This window comes from Elephantulus edwardii, unplaced genomic scaffold (genome assembly GCF_000299155.1).
Source record: "Elephantulus edwardii isolate Elephantulus edwardi_28Jun2011 unplaced genomic scaffold, EleEdw1.0 scaffold00374, whole genome shotgun sequence".
Lineage (NCBI taxonomy): Eukaryota > Metazoa > Chordata > Mammalia > Macroscelidea > Macroscelididae > Elephantulus > Elephantulus edwardii.
The window spans coordinates 1,035,999-1,050,891 of NW_006400124.1; the positions used below are offsets into that span (position 1 = coordinate 1,035,999).

General features: G+C 45.8%; 1 pseudogene; it reads right to left on the reverse strand.

The window, feature by feature from the left end:
• The window catches only part of LOC102864181, a 16,866-nt pseudogene extending 7,597 nt beyond the window's left edge, over positions 1-9,269 (reverse strand).
• Positions 9,270-14,893: the final 5,624 nt, after the last annotated feature.

The following is a 14,893-nucleotide window of genomic DNA, read 5'->3' on the forward strand; positions in this document are numbered from 1 at the left end:
GGTCAAGGATTCTGAAGCTTCGTCTGACATACTTTGGGCATATTGCAAGGAGGGACTGGTCCTTGGAGAGGGACATCATGTTTGGGAGAGTGCAGGGGCGGCGAAGGAGAGGAAAAACCTTGATGAGATGGATTGATTTTGTGACTGGAGTGGTGGGAATCAGTGTGTTTGAGATGGCAAGGTTTGTACAGGATAGAACAGTGTTTAGGACTCTTGTACATAAGGTCGCTATAAGTCACAAGCCACTTGATGGCATAAAAGAACAATAGCTTTTTGACACTCTGAATTACCATTTTTGTATGCTAAAGTTTTTAACAAAAACTCAGGAACCTCAAGTTGAGATACTTCTCTAGTAATAGCATCCTTTAAACTGGATAGAAAATTAGTATATTTTTCATTTTCAGATTGAGTTGTTCTGATAAAGAATTGATCTCCCTTTCCTGAAATTTCTACTTTATCCCATGCCTGCATGGAGCAAAGTCTTACTCCCACATCCCAGCATCATCATATTATAACTGAGCTTGCACTCCAAGCCCTTGACCTCTCCCCAGCAATTGATCAGCAGGAATATTAAGAGGAGGATCTCTAGATAAATTTACCCTTTCCCTAATTGTAGCTTCATCATCCCACCAAGTTCTAAGCTTTAAATATGCCCCAGATTCCAAACCTGTCCTGACAATGGACTCCCAAGCATAAGGAATTATTCTAAACTCTGTAGCTAATCCTTGTAATATTCCCTTTACATAGGTAGAATGCATGCCATAAGACACTATGGCTTGCTTTAATTTTTTATTAGTCTTATAATATAAGGACTGAGGTTAAAACAATTCATACCTGTGGAGAAAAACTTCATCAGGAGGTATATAGTGAATTATTTCTGGACATACAGAAGCCCCCTTTCCCCAGTTAGATAAATCACCTTGTTTTGCTTCTTGCAAGGCCATAGACATAGCTGTTAAAAGCTTCTTAAAAGTAGTTACTCCCAATGTAGCGTAATTCATGTCATTAAATAACATAGAACCTGGAACTGTTGCTGCTGTATTTCTATTTTGGTAATAAATTTCATTATGAAAACCTAGTTTGTCTATTTTACTAGAAAGTTCTAAAACTAGTTGACATTATTCCTCAAAACGATGGTTCTCTTGAATGATATTGCTCGATTCCTCTGGAGTTGGATGTTGTGAAAATTCATCCTGCTTAGAATCAGATTCACTGTCACCTTCATATAAGAGGGGTTTTCCCTTCTAATTTATCAGATATCTCTTTTTTAGACTATATTGTTTTTAAAGAGAATGAGATAAAACCAATGCCCTTGGTACCAACAGTCAAGAAATCAAAAGTCATGCTACATTGGAAAAAGATGCGATCAGAGGCCTTTGATATGATCTTGTGATACAGAACAAGGTATTAAGAAGCAACGGTACCAGTTTAAAGACTGGGGTGAACTTGATTAAACCATTATCTTTTTCCTTATTTGCTATGCATATGAAAATCTAACAATGAATAAAGATAATGGAGAAAACTGATGTTTTTGCATTGTGGTGCTGGAGATGAGTTCTGAATATCCAAGGAATTGCCAAAAAAAAAATAAACATGTTTTGGAGAAAGGGCAAGCAGGCTGTTCCTTAGAGGCAAGGATGGTGAAATTTCGTCTCTCTGGGCACGTTATTAGGAGAAATCGGCCCTATCATTTCCCACAGAGCAGCTAGTGGTATCAAATCCCTCTCCTTTTGATTAAAGCTCCACACTGTGGTATTACATAACCAGGTCTCGTTAGGATCTTTCCAGGGGATAGTAAATAGTATGGTGGTCCAACCAAAAGGTTGACTGTTCTGAGGGAGAAAGACTTGGAGATGCGCTTCTGTAACAACCTTTGTTTTAGGTTCCACTGAGTCAGTTTACACTCTTTATGTTCATCACAATGCTGTTCTGGCTGGTCCTGCGCCGTCCTCACAGCTGTTGCTGTTCTGCCCCATCATTGCCTAGACTGCATCACTATACCTCGCTGAGCATCTTCTGCTACATAACCAAGCACAATGTCTTTCTCTAGGAATGGGTCCCTCCTGGTCATGTGTCCAAACATTTAGGAGATGAAGTTTCATGGCCCTTCTTTCTAAACAACATTCTGATGATCGTTCTTATAGGAACTTTTCTCCACCATCTCTTTCCAAATAAGTAATCTAGTTCGTTCCTGTGTATTCCATCAGAAGCATTCATGGATAAAGTAGCCATTTATATCATTTAAAAAGATATTTCTAATAAATACATTAATTGTAGCTAAGAAAACCTGTGTCAAATGGAATATTATGAGTTGAAATTGTCACAATACCCACTGGCAACATTACAATAACAATGTACTCTATATAATAAATCAAGAAGATGTACAGAAGTACTCGACACAGTCCTCTGTTACACAGGGTATGAGCTGCCAATTACCTTTGTAACAAATCACCAAAAATATATTGGCTTCACAGAAAACAAAACGTCAATCTTAGAAACTCAGAGGTCAGATGCCTGAATTAGATAGCTGGATCTTATTCCTAAAGTGGCTGCATGGTGGATAAACGTCCTTGCGTTTTCTACTGTCTAGAGAGCTCCTGATTTCCTTGGCTTATGGTTCTACATGGTTCTCAGCTCTGAGTCCTTGCTCACATTTCTTGCTCTGACTCATGCTTTACCGAAGACACTGACTCAAGGGAAGGCTTTCTCTCTCCAGCAGCCCTAGGGAATGTCCTTGTCTCTTTCCAACATCTATAGGCTCAGCATTCCTTGCAGATCCGTGTGACATGACATCACTGTTCTCCCAGGGTCTAGAGAGTTCTCATCACAGGGACTCCTATTCCAAAGATTCACTCTGCTCCCAGCTCTTCTTGCTGGTAGGCCCTCCTTCTCTGCTCACTTCCCTTTCCTTCATCTCTTGTTAAATAAGAGGTAATGCAGACCACATCTAGGGGGCTGTGACCTGAGTGAGGGAGCTACAACTCACCCCAGTCCTCTTACACTGGGGATCCAATCATCTCATCAAAGGAGATCATCATTATTTTATTATTATATTATCTCGTTATCATTGTTTAGCATCTGCACCACTGGAAATCACGGTCCATTCACGTTGATATGTATTTGGAGAGATACAATTCAATCTATGACAAATGTTTTGTCTCCCTATTATAGGAGCCCTTGTGATTGCATCACTCAATAATCTAAAATTATCCCCTCTACCAAGAGCTTCATCTGACATGCTTTGGACATGTTGTAAGGAGAGACAGGTCTTTAGAGAGGGACATCATGCTGGGTAGAGTAGAGGGACAGCGCAGGAGGGGAAGATCCTCTATGAGGTGGATTGATTCAGTGACTGGGGTAATCGGGATGGGTGTGTCAAAGGCAATGAGATTGGCACAGGATAGAGTACGGCTTAGCGCTGTTGTACATAGGGTCGCTATGAGTCGCAAATGACTCGATGGCACGTAACAATAACAAAAACAACAACAACCAAGAACCTCACTTTAATCATATTGCCAGAGCCCCTTTTGTCTTCCATGCAGGTTCTGTGGATTATGACAAGGACATCTTCGAGGGGCATTACTCCACTGCCCAAGAAGTATACTTAGAGTCGGCCTATCTTTGAGTTGGATGTAAGTGAAGTGAAAACAAGCCCTTGGACATTCTCTGACTTCAAAGTCTTGCTGCTCCATGTTCTCCTCAGAAAAACCTTCCAAGTCCAGCTCCCCCAGACACAAGTATCCCTCCCCAAGACCCCATGATCAGCACAAAACCAAGGAGATCAGCAATTGGTTGTGCCTTTGTCTTGTTTGTCCCTGTCATCTCAGCTTCCAGAGGACAGAGCCCAGGTCTGAGAGCCTAGTGGATTCTCAGTTGCATCCACTGAATGAAAGGAGGAAGACTCTGAGTTTCAATAACAATTTATTTTTAAATAGTGTGACATAGATTCTCACATTCACATTTCACTGCGCAACATTATGGGACAAAGAGGAAGAATATCCCCATTTCACAGAAGAGAAAACAGAGTCTCAGATAGGCTAAAGTCACTGGTCTGAGGTCGCCTAGTAACCCAGCAGCAAAGTCAGGGACTTGAATTCAGGCCAGTGGTCTCATGAGCACCTTTTTAGGGATGTTCTAAGGAAGGACAACTGTAGTTGCCTTCAGTGAAGGAGAAAACGCTAGTATGACTCCATTTGCTTGGCTCCCCGTAGCCCAAGTGATACTGAGCATTGACCTGGATGCAGTACTTGCCGTTAGGGTGCACCACCCTGATCAGTGAGGTGGTGTTCTCAGTTGGGCCCACCTGAGAACAGAGAGGGGATGGGTGACTTGAACAGCAGAGCATGAGGCAGCCTTCTGTCCTCTCCTCTATGAGATGTGGCTTCATTCCAACCATCACACACACACACACACACACACACACACACACACTCCCCTTGGCCCCTGCTTCCCTAACCTATTCACCCTCCAGTGTCCGCCTTCACACTCACATCTCAGCTGTAGTTGAACCCATTGCTGCACCCACTGTGTAAATCCGTGTCAATTAAGGCCCTCCTCTTTTTGGCTGACCCTCTGCTATTTACATGTGATGTCCTTGCCCAGGAAATGGCCCTTCATGATACCATGCATGAAATCTGTGAGATGATATCTCACCATCCTTTCTTCTAAGGAAAATTTGAGCTGCACTTCTCTCAACACAGATGTGTTCATGCTGTGGTCACCCCAATGGTGTATTCAATATCCTTCGCCAGCACTCCAGTACAAAGGCATCAATTCCTTAGTCTTCCTTATTCATTGTCCAGCTTACACATGCATAGGGGGCAGTTGAAGTCCCATGACTTGTGTCCGGAGCATCTTAGTCCTCTAAATAACATCCTTGCACTCTATCCCTTTAAATCTCCTGTCTCTATGTGTTTACCTACTCTGGATGTTTCAAATAAATGGACACATAAAGCATGCCATCCGTCTTCTGCGTCTGGCTGTTTTCACTTGGCATCATGTCTCGGGCCCCAGCATATATCAGGACCTCATTTCTTTACATGGCCAAATAACAATCTTTTGTATAACTGAAGTGTGCTATGTAAAATCATTCTCTGGTGAATGGATAATGTATTGTTTCCACCTCTTAGCCACCATGACTCTTGCTCTTCTGAGCACACCCATGTGTGTGTTGGAGTTATTCGGTTATTCTGAGCACACCTCTGGGAGTTGAATTATTTTGAGCACATTATCAGGAGGGGCCAGGCTCTAGAGAAAGACTTCATGCTCTGTGAAGTAAAGTCAGTCAGTGAGAGTGGAGTTACTCAGAGAGATGGGTCGGCAAGGTGACTCCCAGGATGTGGGCACAGAGCAGGGTGTGAAAAGGGCGCAGACCTGGCCAGGGCCAGGATCAGAGCCAACCTGCAACAGTAATTTGAGAAAGAGAAAGAGCTGCAGTGATATGGACGACACCATGACTGAGCAGTGAGTTCAAGCACAGCGATGCCAGTGAAGGCGGCACAGGGAGGGCACATGTGAGGTCATGCTGAGTCGACACTGACGCGATGGAACCAAAATTGCAGAAGAGGGCTTCATGCTACTGTGCAGACAGACCACCTGCTGTTGGACCCTGGACAGGTCCTCCTCCTGGCTCTCACAAAGAGAAGTGCAGGGGACACCTATGTGTGGAGGTGCATTGTCATCGTGTGGGCGCATTGCTGGTGGTGAAATTACTGACTTCCTTTTACACGCTAGTCACCCCAAATTGCAAAACAAGCCCTGCTGACCCCCAACAGTTTGCATGTGGTGTCCCATCTACCAGGGGTGGCCATACCCAGTACCACTCCAGGCACGTTTCGGCCCTCCCTCTCCTACTCCTCACCTGCCAGAAGAACTGAGATTCGCAGCAACCGTAGCGAATGTTGTATTTGAGTGGGTGCACATATGAGCTGGGCCATGACCTGGGGGCAAACCAATACACCTGAATCTGATCCTCAGAGACGGGCCTCACTTTGAAAATGATCGGAGGGTCCGGTTTAACTGATGAACAAGCAGAAGGCATACATTCATTCATTGTTCAACAACAACAAAAAAAATTCTTGATCACCCCCTGCATGTCCAGGGCTTTCCCAGACCAGAAACAGAACTAAGACAGAAACCATCCCACCTCTGTCCTCCTGAACCTTCTAGTCATCAAAGAGATGACAAGAAATAGGAGAGGATACAGCACCTCACACAGAGCCGGCAGCAAAGTTTGGGAGTGGGTGGTGGTTTTAAAAACAAATTACATTTTAATATGTAAATTTTTTGAACGGTATCACCCATCCTCCTTCCCACGCTCACAGTCGCCCTCTCACAGGTTGTAGTGACAGTGAGTCCCCCCTACTCGTCCAAAAGTTACCATTTTATAGCATACAATTCAGGGTATTACTTTCATTCAATAAGTTGTACAAACATCCCCAGTCAAATTCTAGAACATATTCTCAGCCCCACAGGAAATGCAGACCCTCCAGCAGCCACTCCCCACTCTCCACTGCCCTAAGTCCCAGGCAGCCACTAATCACTCTATGGGTTTGCCTGTTCTGGACACTGTGAGGAAATGGACTCAACACGTGGTCCTTTGTGACCAGCTGCTTCTACTCCTCCTCCTCATCCATGGAGCAGAGCTTCCACTCTCTGCATGACTGAATAACAGCCCATGGGACAGCTGGACACATCCTGTTCCTTCATCGTCTGATAACGGATATTCAGGTTGCTTCTACACTTTGGGTTTTAGGAGTAATGTTGCTATGAACACTCAGGTACATGCTTGTGTGTGACCCTGTTTCAGTGTTCTATTACCACCTCCACTGAATCTGTTAGACTGACAGAACTTTAAGATGAAGGAGAACTGAGATATAGGGTTTACACAGCCGATCAAGGATGACACCTCACAGACAAAGGTGCACCAACCTAGCAGACACCAATGTATTTGCAACACCAGCATACGCATGAGAAACTCAGATAATAAGGAAAATCAAGGGAAATTGATACCTTTGAATTGTAAGATTGGTGAAGAAAATTGAAAACACCATGGATTGACAGATGGAACAGACAGATCTATCTTGGAGGAAGTGAAGTCAGGGTGTGCCTTAGAGCAAAGATGGCAGGAGACTTCATTTCATCGACTTTAGGCGTGCTATCAACCAGGACCAGTCCCTGGGAAAGGACACCAACCTTGGAAAAACAGTCGGTCAGTAAAAGGGAGGAAACCCCTTAGCGAGGTGGGTTATAATGAATGGCGGATGACTGCGACAATGGGGTGAAGCACAGCGGCGGCTGTGGGGCTGGCTCAGGACCAGCTACAGAGTCGCTCAGTCGTACATGGGGTCTCTGTGTTAAGGCTGACTCAACAGCAAATAAGTACAACTGATGATCTAAATGAGAGACACTTTTCCAGAGAAGCTTCTGGTGGGTTTGAACCAGTAACCATTGGGTTAACAGCTAGATCTTTGAGCCACTGTGCTTCAGTTTGTACAGAAGTCTGTAATTAGCCTTCTGAGCTCTTGCACGATAAGATTTCCCACCAGCAGTGGGTGAGGGTTTGCAAGTTTTAACCCGGTGCTCAGAGGTGGCACAAAAGCAGATACCTGCAGCAAATGCAGGGGAAGCCAAGCGATATCTGTGGGGAAAGCCTTCCAGGCAGTAGGAGCAGCCCATGCAAAGTCCCTGCGGCTCTATGTGCTGGGCGGGTCAGAGGGAGAGGAAGGAAGCCTGTGTGGCTAGAGTGGAGAGAAAAAAAGGAGAGGGGACGAGAGGAGGGCAGAGAAAGGACAGAGCAGGGTGAGCAGGTCTCCTGCATACAGCGTGGACTTGACATTTTGAACAGGGGAGGGAGGTGCCCTGCAGGGTTGTGGGCAGAGGCCTGGGCCAGATTCCCACCCTCTTGCCTCCACAGGGGAAACAGCTGGTGGGGGCTCTGAGATCAGGGCTGGACCAAGTGGAAATGGACTGGGGATGAAGTGGACAAAATTTGTACAGATTACAGAGAAGACAAGATTGAAGGACAGACAGAGAGAGGAGAAAGGAGCTGGAACACCCTGGTAGCCTCCACTCCCACCCCACATGCCCCCACTCACTGACGTTCTCAGGCACAAAGGGAAAGAGGATGGTGGTGACGCCCCAAGGATTGATGGCCGTGACATTGAGCACATGAGGCTCCTTGGATAAAGGTACGATGTCATCCAAGATGCATCTGGGGGAGGTGGGTGTCCGCTGGATGCACTCCTTAGTCTCTGCAGAGTCGTTGTATCCAAGCCTGCAGGAGATGGGCACTGTGAGGGGCTAGGTGTCTCAGATACCAGGGGATGGGGACAAGGCTCTGTGTCCTCATGTAGCCCTGCCATGAGGCACAACTCAGTTGTGGATATGGAACACTTGTGATGCAGAAGTTCCTCTGGGTCTGACCTCATTTCATATCATATTCCCTAACTTAAATTTTACCACAGGCTCTTAGCAATTTCTTAGGCAAAGTCATCACGATTGAGTCAATTCTGTCCCTTTGAGATCCAGGAAGACTGGGTCTGAGGTCTGACCCTCAGAGATCCTTGAGGACCCTGTGCATCTGGATGCTCCATGGATTCCAAGCCCACCGCCTGATTCTGAAGATATAAATCATTAAGGGAGGAAACCTCACTTCTCTCTTTTTTTGGAGCAGCTAATCGACTTGAACCAATGACTTCCAGTTAACATTCTGACACATAACTCTCTCAAAACACACAAAGAAAAAATATCAAACTCATTGCTGGGAAGATAGAAGGGACTCTGAATTGGGAGTCCCCCACCCCCATCAGGACTCTGAACTTGTAAATCACATGAGAGGAGACTGCTTATCTTTGACCTTGGAATCACTGGTGGATTTGAACTTTCAGAGAGCCATGCCCTTGGGTTAGCAGTTCAACTCCTCAGGGACTACACCACAGAGCTCCAATCTGGTAGTTTTTAAATTATTGAAATACATTTAAATGTCCTTTGCAACATAATGACCTGTGCATCAATTACTTCAATGACAAGTTTTATGAGCTCAGAATAAAACCAGTGATCAATCACATGTGCTTCAGTACAGAACAGGCCCACAAGGATCTGAGAGGCTGATGGGTCAGAAGTGGATCACCAGGTCTTTCTTCTGATGCACTTCCAGGAGCACTGGAACCCAGTCTGCTCTCTGAACTACAGGGTCCCCAAGAAGGCTGGTCTCCCCTGTGGCTCTCTGACCTGTATGTGGCGATGTATTCGGTGGTCAGGGTGGGCATTGGAACTGGGAACTGCGTCCAGAAGCAATATACGCTGTTTGGGTACCTGGCGGATTGACACTTTACATCCAGGGTTGTATGCACTGGAGGAAAGGAAGAAGCATGAGAATGAGACTGCTGGGGAACAGGCTTTTTAAAAAGCAAAACTTACGGTGGCTCAATTCCTCCTTGTTGAGGACTTGTTTCCATGGCTAGTCACTATCATGTACCACTGTCTGTTGTTATGTGATGTCGAGTTGGAGCTATTCATGTAGACCCTACATGCAACAGCTCTAAACCCTGCCCTATCCTGTGCCAATCTTATTGTCCCTGACACGCCATCCCCATTATACAAGTTACTGAATTAATCCTTCTCATCAAGATCTTCCTCTCTTTCTCTGTCCCTGGATGGTCCCAAGTATGAGGTCCTTCTCTAAGGGCTGATCCCTCCTGGCAACATGTCCAAAGTATGTCAGAAGAAGCTTTAGAGTCCTTGCCGCCAAGAAGCAGCCTGCTTTCACCTTTAGAAGGAACCCGTTTGTTCTTCTTTCCATTAGTGGTTTATTCAATATTCTTGCCCAGCACTACAGCTCAAAGGCATCAATTCTCATTTTATCATGACTAGTCCTTGTCCCACTTTTAGTTGCATATCAAGTAATTGCAAAGGCAATGGCCTAGATAGAGGGAGAACTGAGCCATGGGGGCAGAGGGGCATGAGTGTCTCCCTGAAAAAAATCAGAGGAAGTGAGAATAGCACAGCCCCTCCCATCAGGAGAGCAGAAAGAAGATAAAGAGCCCCTAGACCAGCCCCATGGGGTTACTACAGCCGCAGCAGAAGCAAGAGGTCTGTCTGTTCATTTCTGACCCACAGACTCACAGTTGTTTTACTGAAAAGGGGGTTTATTAGGGAAGTAAGTTGGAGAGTAGAGAAGACAAAGAATATCATCCAAAGCAAGTCGAGTTTTAGCCCAAATTCCAAGGCACAGAGCCTAGTTAGTTCAGGCTCTGGTTTTGGTTCACCAGTCAAATCCTAAGTATCCAGCAAGATTTGCCTCAGAGCAATTATAAATCAGCTTCTCCTTCAAGCATCCAAGAAGAACAGAAAAATCCTTTAACTGCGGCCTATCTTGCCACAGTTTCTTCCACAGTAGTGCCACAATCTCCACCATCAGGGTCTCCCTCTCACTATGGTCTTGTTTCAGGCTCCCTCAAGGGTTCTTGCCACAAGCCTTACTCTTCTCAAATCTTGTTGTATAATATGGGAAGCACTCTGTCTCTTATCCTAGTCCCACAGCTGATTGTGATTTGCACAACCATGTATCTGCAGTTAAGGCAGCTGGAAACCACTGTGGGAACAGATGGACAGACCTTTCTCCAGCAGGGCCACTGTGTGGATTTGTTTCCCAAATTTTGCTCAGCAAGTGAGCACATCGCCCAGCACCACCACCACCACCATGTGTCCTACCCCCTCTGTATTTGTATTCATATCTGTATCTGTGGTGACAGCCTGAGACTGTTGGTATTAACAGGGATGAAAAAAGCCTCATTTACCCACAGAGCAGCTAGTGCAGTGGAAGTTTTAGCATCAGGACTGCAGGCCAGTCTCCTCACCCTGTATTCACCTGCTTCTTGGGCGTTCTACATGTTTGTATTTATCATGGCCAATATCTATGCCTTTTCCCATCCATACGGTGGGGACAGTGACGCTGGCTCAATAGACACATGTTCTATGAGTGAGTCCACTGTCATACCACACCGTATGTCCAGACCTAACAGTCAAAATCTATCTCCCAGGTCATCCCAGCCTCAAGGATCCCTTTCCTTCCCACCACTGGGACCTTTGCACCTTTAAATCCATCAGGTAGTAGGCAGCTGGCCGAGAGAATCAAGGTCAGGAGAACCAGGAGGAACATTCTGGCTCTTCCTGGGGCTGAGAGGAGTGCACTGCAGAGTCTCTGGCCAAGTCTCTCTGGTGAAGGCATGGTCTGATAGCACAGAGCACTCTGCTGGGAACAGACTCCCTTTAAATAGGGCCAAGGGTTCAGCAGCCTAGATACCAGACCTTCCCTCGGGCCCAGTTTGTGGGTGGAGAAGTGGTCAGAATGTCCAGAGTAGTGGGGCAGAGGCCAGGAAGGCAGACCTGGGGACCCTGAGGCATAGACTTCCAAAAAAGGGAAATCTTTCTATCCTGCCTTCCAGGGGGGATACCCAGGAAAGGGAAAAGCAAAGGGTCAAGAGACAGAGAGGAGGGGGAGGAGAGAGACACAGCTGCAGAGACAGCTTTATTATTGCTGTTGTTAAGTGCCTTAGAGTCAGCTCTGAGTCATAACAGCCCTGTGATTAATAGGTCTGAACTCTGTCCTACCCTTTCTCATCATCCTCCATACAGGAGGCTATTGCTTCAGATACTGTATCAATCCATCTCATTGAGGGTCTTCCTCTCTTGCTGACTCTCTATCTTTCCAAGCATGATGTCCTTTTCTAAGAATTAGCCTCTCCATACAACATGTCAAAAATATGTGCAATGAAGCATCACCATCTTTGACTCCAAAGAGCACTCATGCTGCCCCTTCTCCAAGACCTTTCTCTTTGTTCTCTAAAAGTCCATGGGATGTCCAGAACTCTCCTCCAGCACCATAGCACAATTGTATCAACTCTCCTATCATCTTTATTCATTGTCCTGTTCTCAACTGCATCTCAGGGGATTTTGAAACCTGGGTTTGGATCAGATGCATCTTAGTCTTTAAACTGACATTATTGCTCTTCCGGATTTTGAAGAGGTCCCTGACAGCAGACATTCTCAATGTTCTATGTCTCCCAGTCTCCAAACTGCTGGTACCAAGAGTGTTGACTGTGGATGCAAGAAAGATGAAATAGTTAACAGTTTCAGTCTTTTCTCCATCTGTCATGATATTACCTATTGGTTCAGTAGTGAGGATGTTTGTTTTCTTAAAGTTGAGATGTAATCCACACTGAAGGCTGCAGCAAGTGCTTCATGTCCTTCTCACTTTCAGCAAGCAAGGTAGTGTCATATGCATAACACAATTTGTTGATGAGTCTTCATCTGATCCTGATGTCATAATCCTCTTCATATGGTCCAGCTTCTGGAATAACGCATTCAGCATACAGATTGAGTGCGTTTGGAGAGATGATACACCCCTTACGCACACATTTCCTGATTTTAAAGCATGCAGTGTTCCCTAGCTCTCTTGGACAACAGTTTCTGCTCTAGGAATAGATTTCATATAAACATAATCAAATATTCTGAATGTTCTGTTCTTCTCAATGTTAGCCACAACTTATGAGTCACACAAACCTTTACAAGGTCAATAAAACCAAAACAGCCATTCTCCTGGTTGCACTGACGTGTACCGGCAATTGCGATGTCTGAGTGTACGGGGGGTGCGGGGGCGGTTGTAGCAGCTCTGAAGGTGTCAAAACTCCTTTCCATACCTCAATTCACAGGGGGTCCCAGGGAGCACAGCGTCATGGTGGGCTTGTTTCAGAGTTACTTGCTCTATGCTATTCAGGTGAGTCTAATGGGAATCAGTTCACTACTTGGCTCCTAACAAGGGGCCCATCTGGTTTAGGGCCGCCCCCTATTGCTCTCTGGGCCTCAGTCTCCCTGTCTGAATCTGGGGAGTGTGATCTTGAGAGAGTTCCATGGCCTGCTTAACCATTATATATTCATACCATGGGTGGGCTGGCTGGATCGTAGCTGAGGAAGAAGAAGAACGCGGGTCCAGGGCAGGAACCCTCAAGCCCTCTGCTCCCTATTCCTCCAGGTCATGATGGATGAAGACATGCAATGAAACCGCAGGCAGATTCTGGGTGCACGGAAGCCACTGCTTAGGGGCCTCTGTTCCAGCAACCCCCATCCCCGTGAGTCTGCCCATCTGAGCCCTGCATGGACTGGCTCCACCAGGCCCAGAATTCTCCACTGCCCGTTCACACCTGGGAGGAGGCTGAGGGGACTGTGGAGCTCCTTCCTGGCATCTTAATCAAACTGCACCCCGACCGGCCTCACCTGACTGGAGCGTCTGTGAGCACTCCTTCCCCTCCTCCTGTCTCCAAATGCCAACCCAGGACTGAAATATCACTGTGCTCACAGCCAGAAAGCAAAGCATGTGGCCCAACTGCTGGGTATCCCCTGTAGGCAAGGGGGAGGCTGTGTATGCAAGGCAGGGTCTGAAGTTGGGTTAGTTTGGAAATGATTAAAGATCTCAACGTGGAGTCCAGAGGAAGGCCTTTAAATGTACCAAAATGGAGACTCTCCCCTCTACACCAACCCTTCTCTGCTCTAGTTTCCTGGGGAGTGGGGAAAACAAAGAAGTCAGGTGGGGACAATACAGAGAAATCCGTGAAGAAAGAAGAAATTTTTGGGCTAATGTGTTGTGTGATCAGCGGGAGGCTGTGGGGAGCTCTGAGACTCACGGGTACCCTTCTCAGGTGCATACTACACCTGAACGCCCTTTACAATGGTATCCACATGCTGGAAAAGAGCTAAAAGAACTTAGGACAGCTGTTAGAGGTGATGGAGCCCACTCTCCGTGGGCAAAGGCCGAGCTCAATTCTTAAGCCTTAGTTTAAACACCCCTCAAGATTGGAAAGATATGATCAGGGCAGTCCTTCCAGGGTCTCTGTATGTTCAGTGGATGCCTTTATACATGGAGGAGTGGGACCAGCAAGGAACAGAAACAATGCTGCTGGGATACAGCTGCCAGGTGAGTCCTTGAGAGGCGAAATCCCTGCTGTGGCTCAGCAGCACAGCAGGCACAGGGTCCTCCATATTATTTTGATCCAGTCAGGTTATGTGGTATCAGAGCCTGGGATAGAATGTTTACAGAAAAGGAAGAAGAAACCAAGGACTACAAACTTCGTTAAAGAAAAGCTAGGAACAACACTAGCAGTCCTAATCCACAACATAAACAGTCTTCCAAGTATCCTGAAAAACCTACAACCAGGAGAAGGTAAAGTAGCTGAATGGGACCTTCTAAGAATCAAATCCTTATGCACATCCAAAAACTTCTCCAACAGGGTAAAAAAGGAAGCCACCGACTGGAAAAAATTTTTGGTAATGACATATCAGATAAGGGACTTCTACCAGAATTTATAAAATACTTGAGCACCACAGATAAAGGTAAATAATCCAATTGAAAAACAGGCACAGGATATAAACAGACACTCCACCGAAGACATTCAAAGGGCTACAGGTACATGAAGAAATGCTCAAAATCCCTAGCTCTAAGAGAGATGCAAATTAAAACAACTATGAGATATCATCTCACCCCAGACAGAACAGCAAAATTTAACAGAACAGCAAGCAACAAATTCTGGTGAGGTTGTGGAGAAACTGGAACCCTTATTCACTGTTGGTGGGAATGTAAAATGGTGCACCCACTGTGGAAGGTGGTATGGCACTTTCTCAAAAAGTTACAAATCGAGGTGCCATTTGACACAGCACTTCCACTACTGGGAATATACCCCAAAGAGACCATAACTGACATCCAAGCAGAGATATGCATACCTGTGTTTATTGCAGCTTTGTTCACAATAGCAAGGAGTTGGAAATGACCTAAGAGACCATCAACAAAAGAATGGATAGAGAAGCTGTGGTATATTCACACAATGGAACACTATGCTGC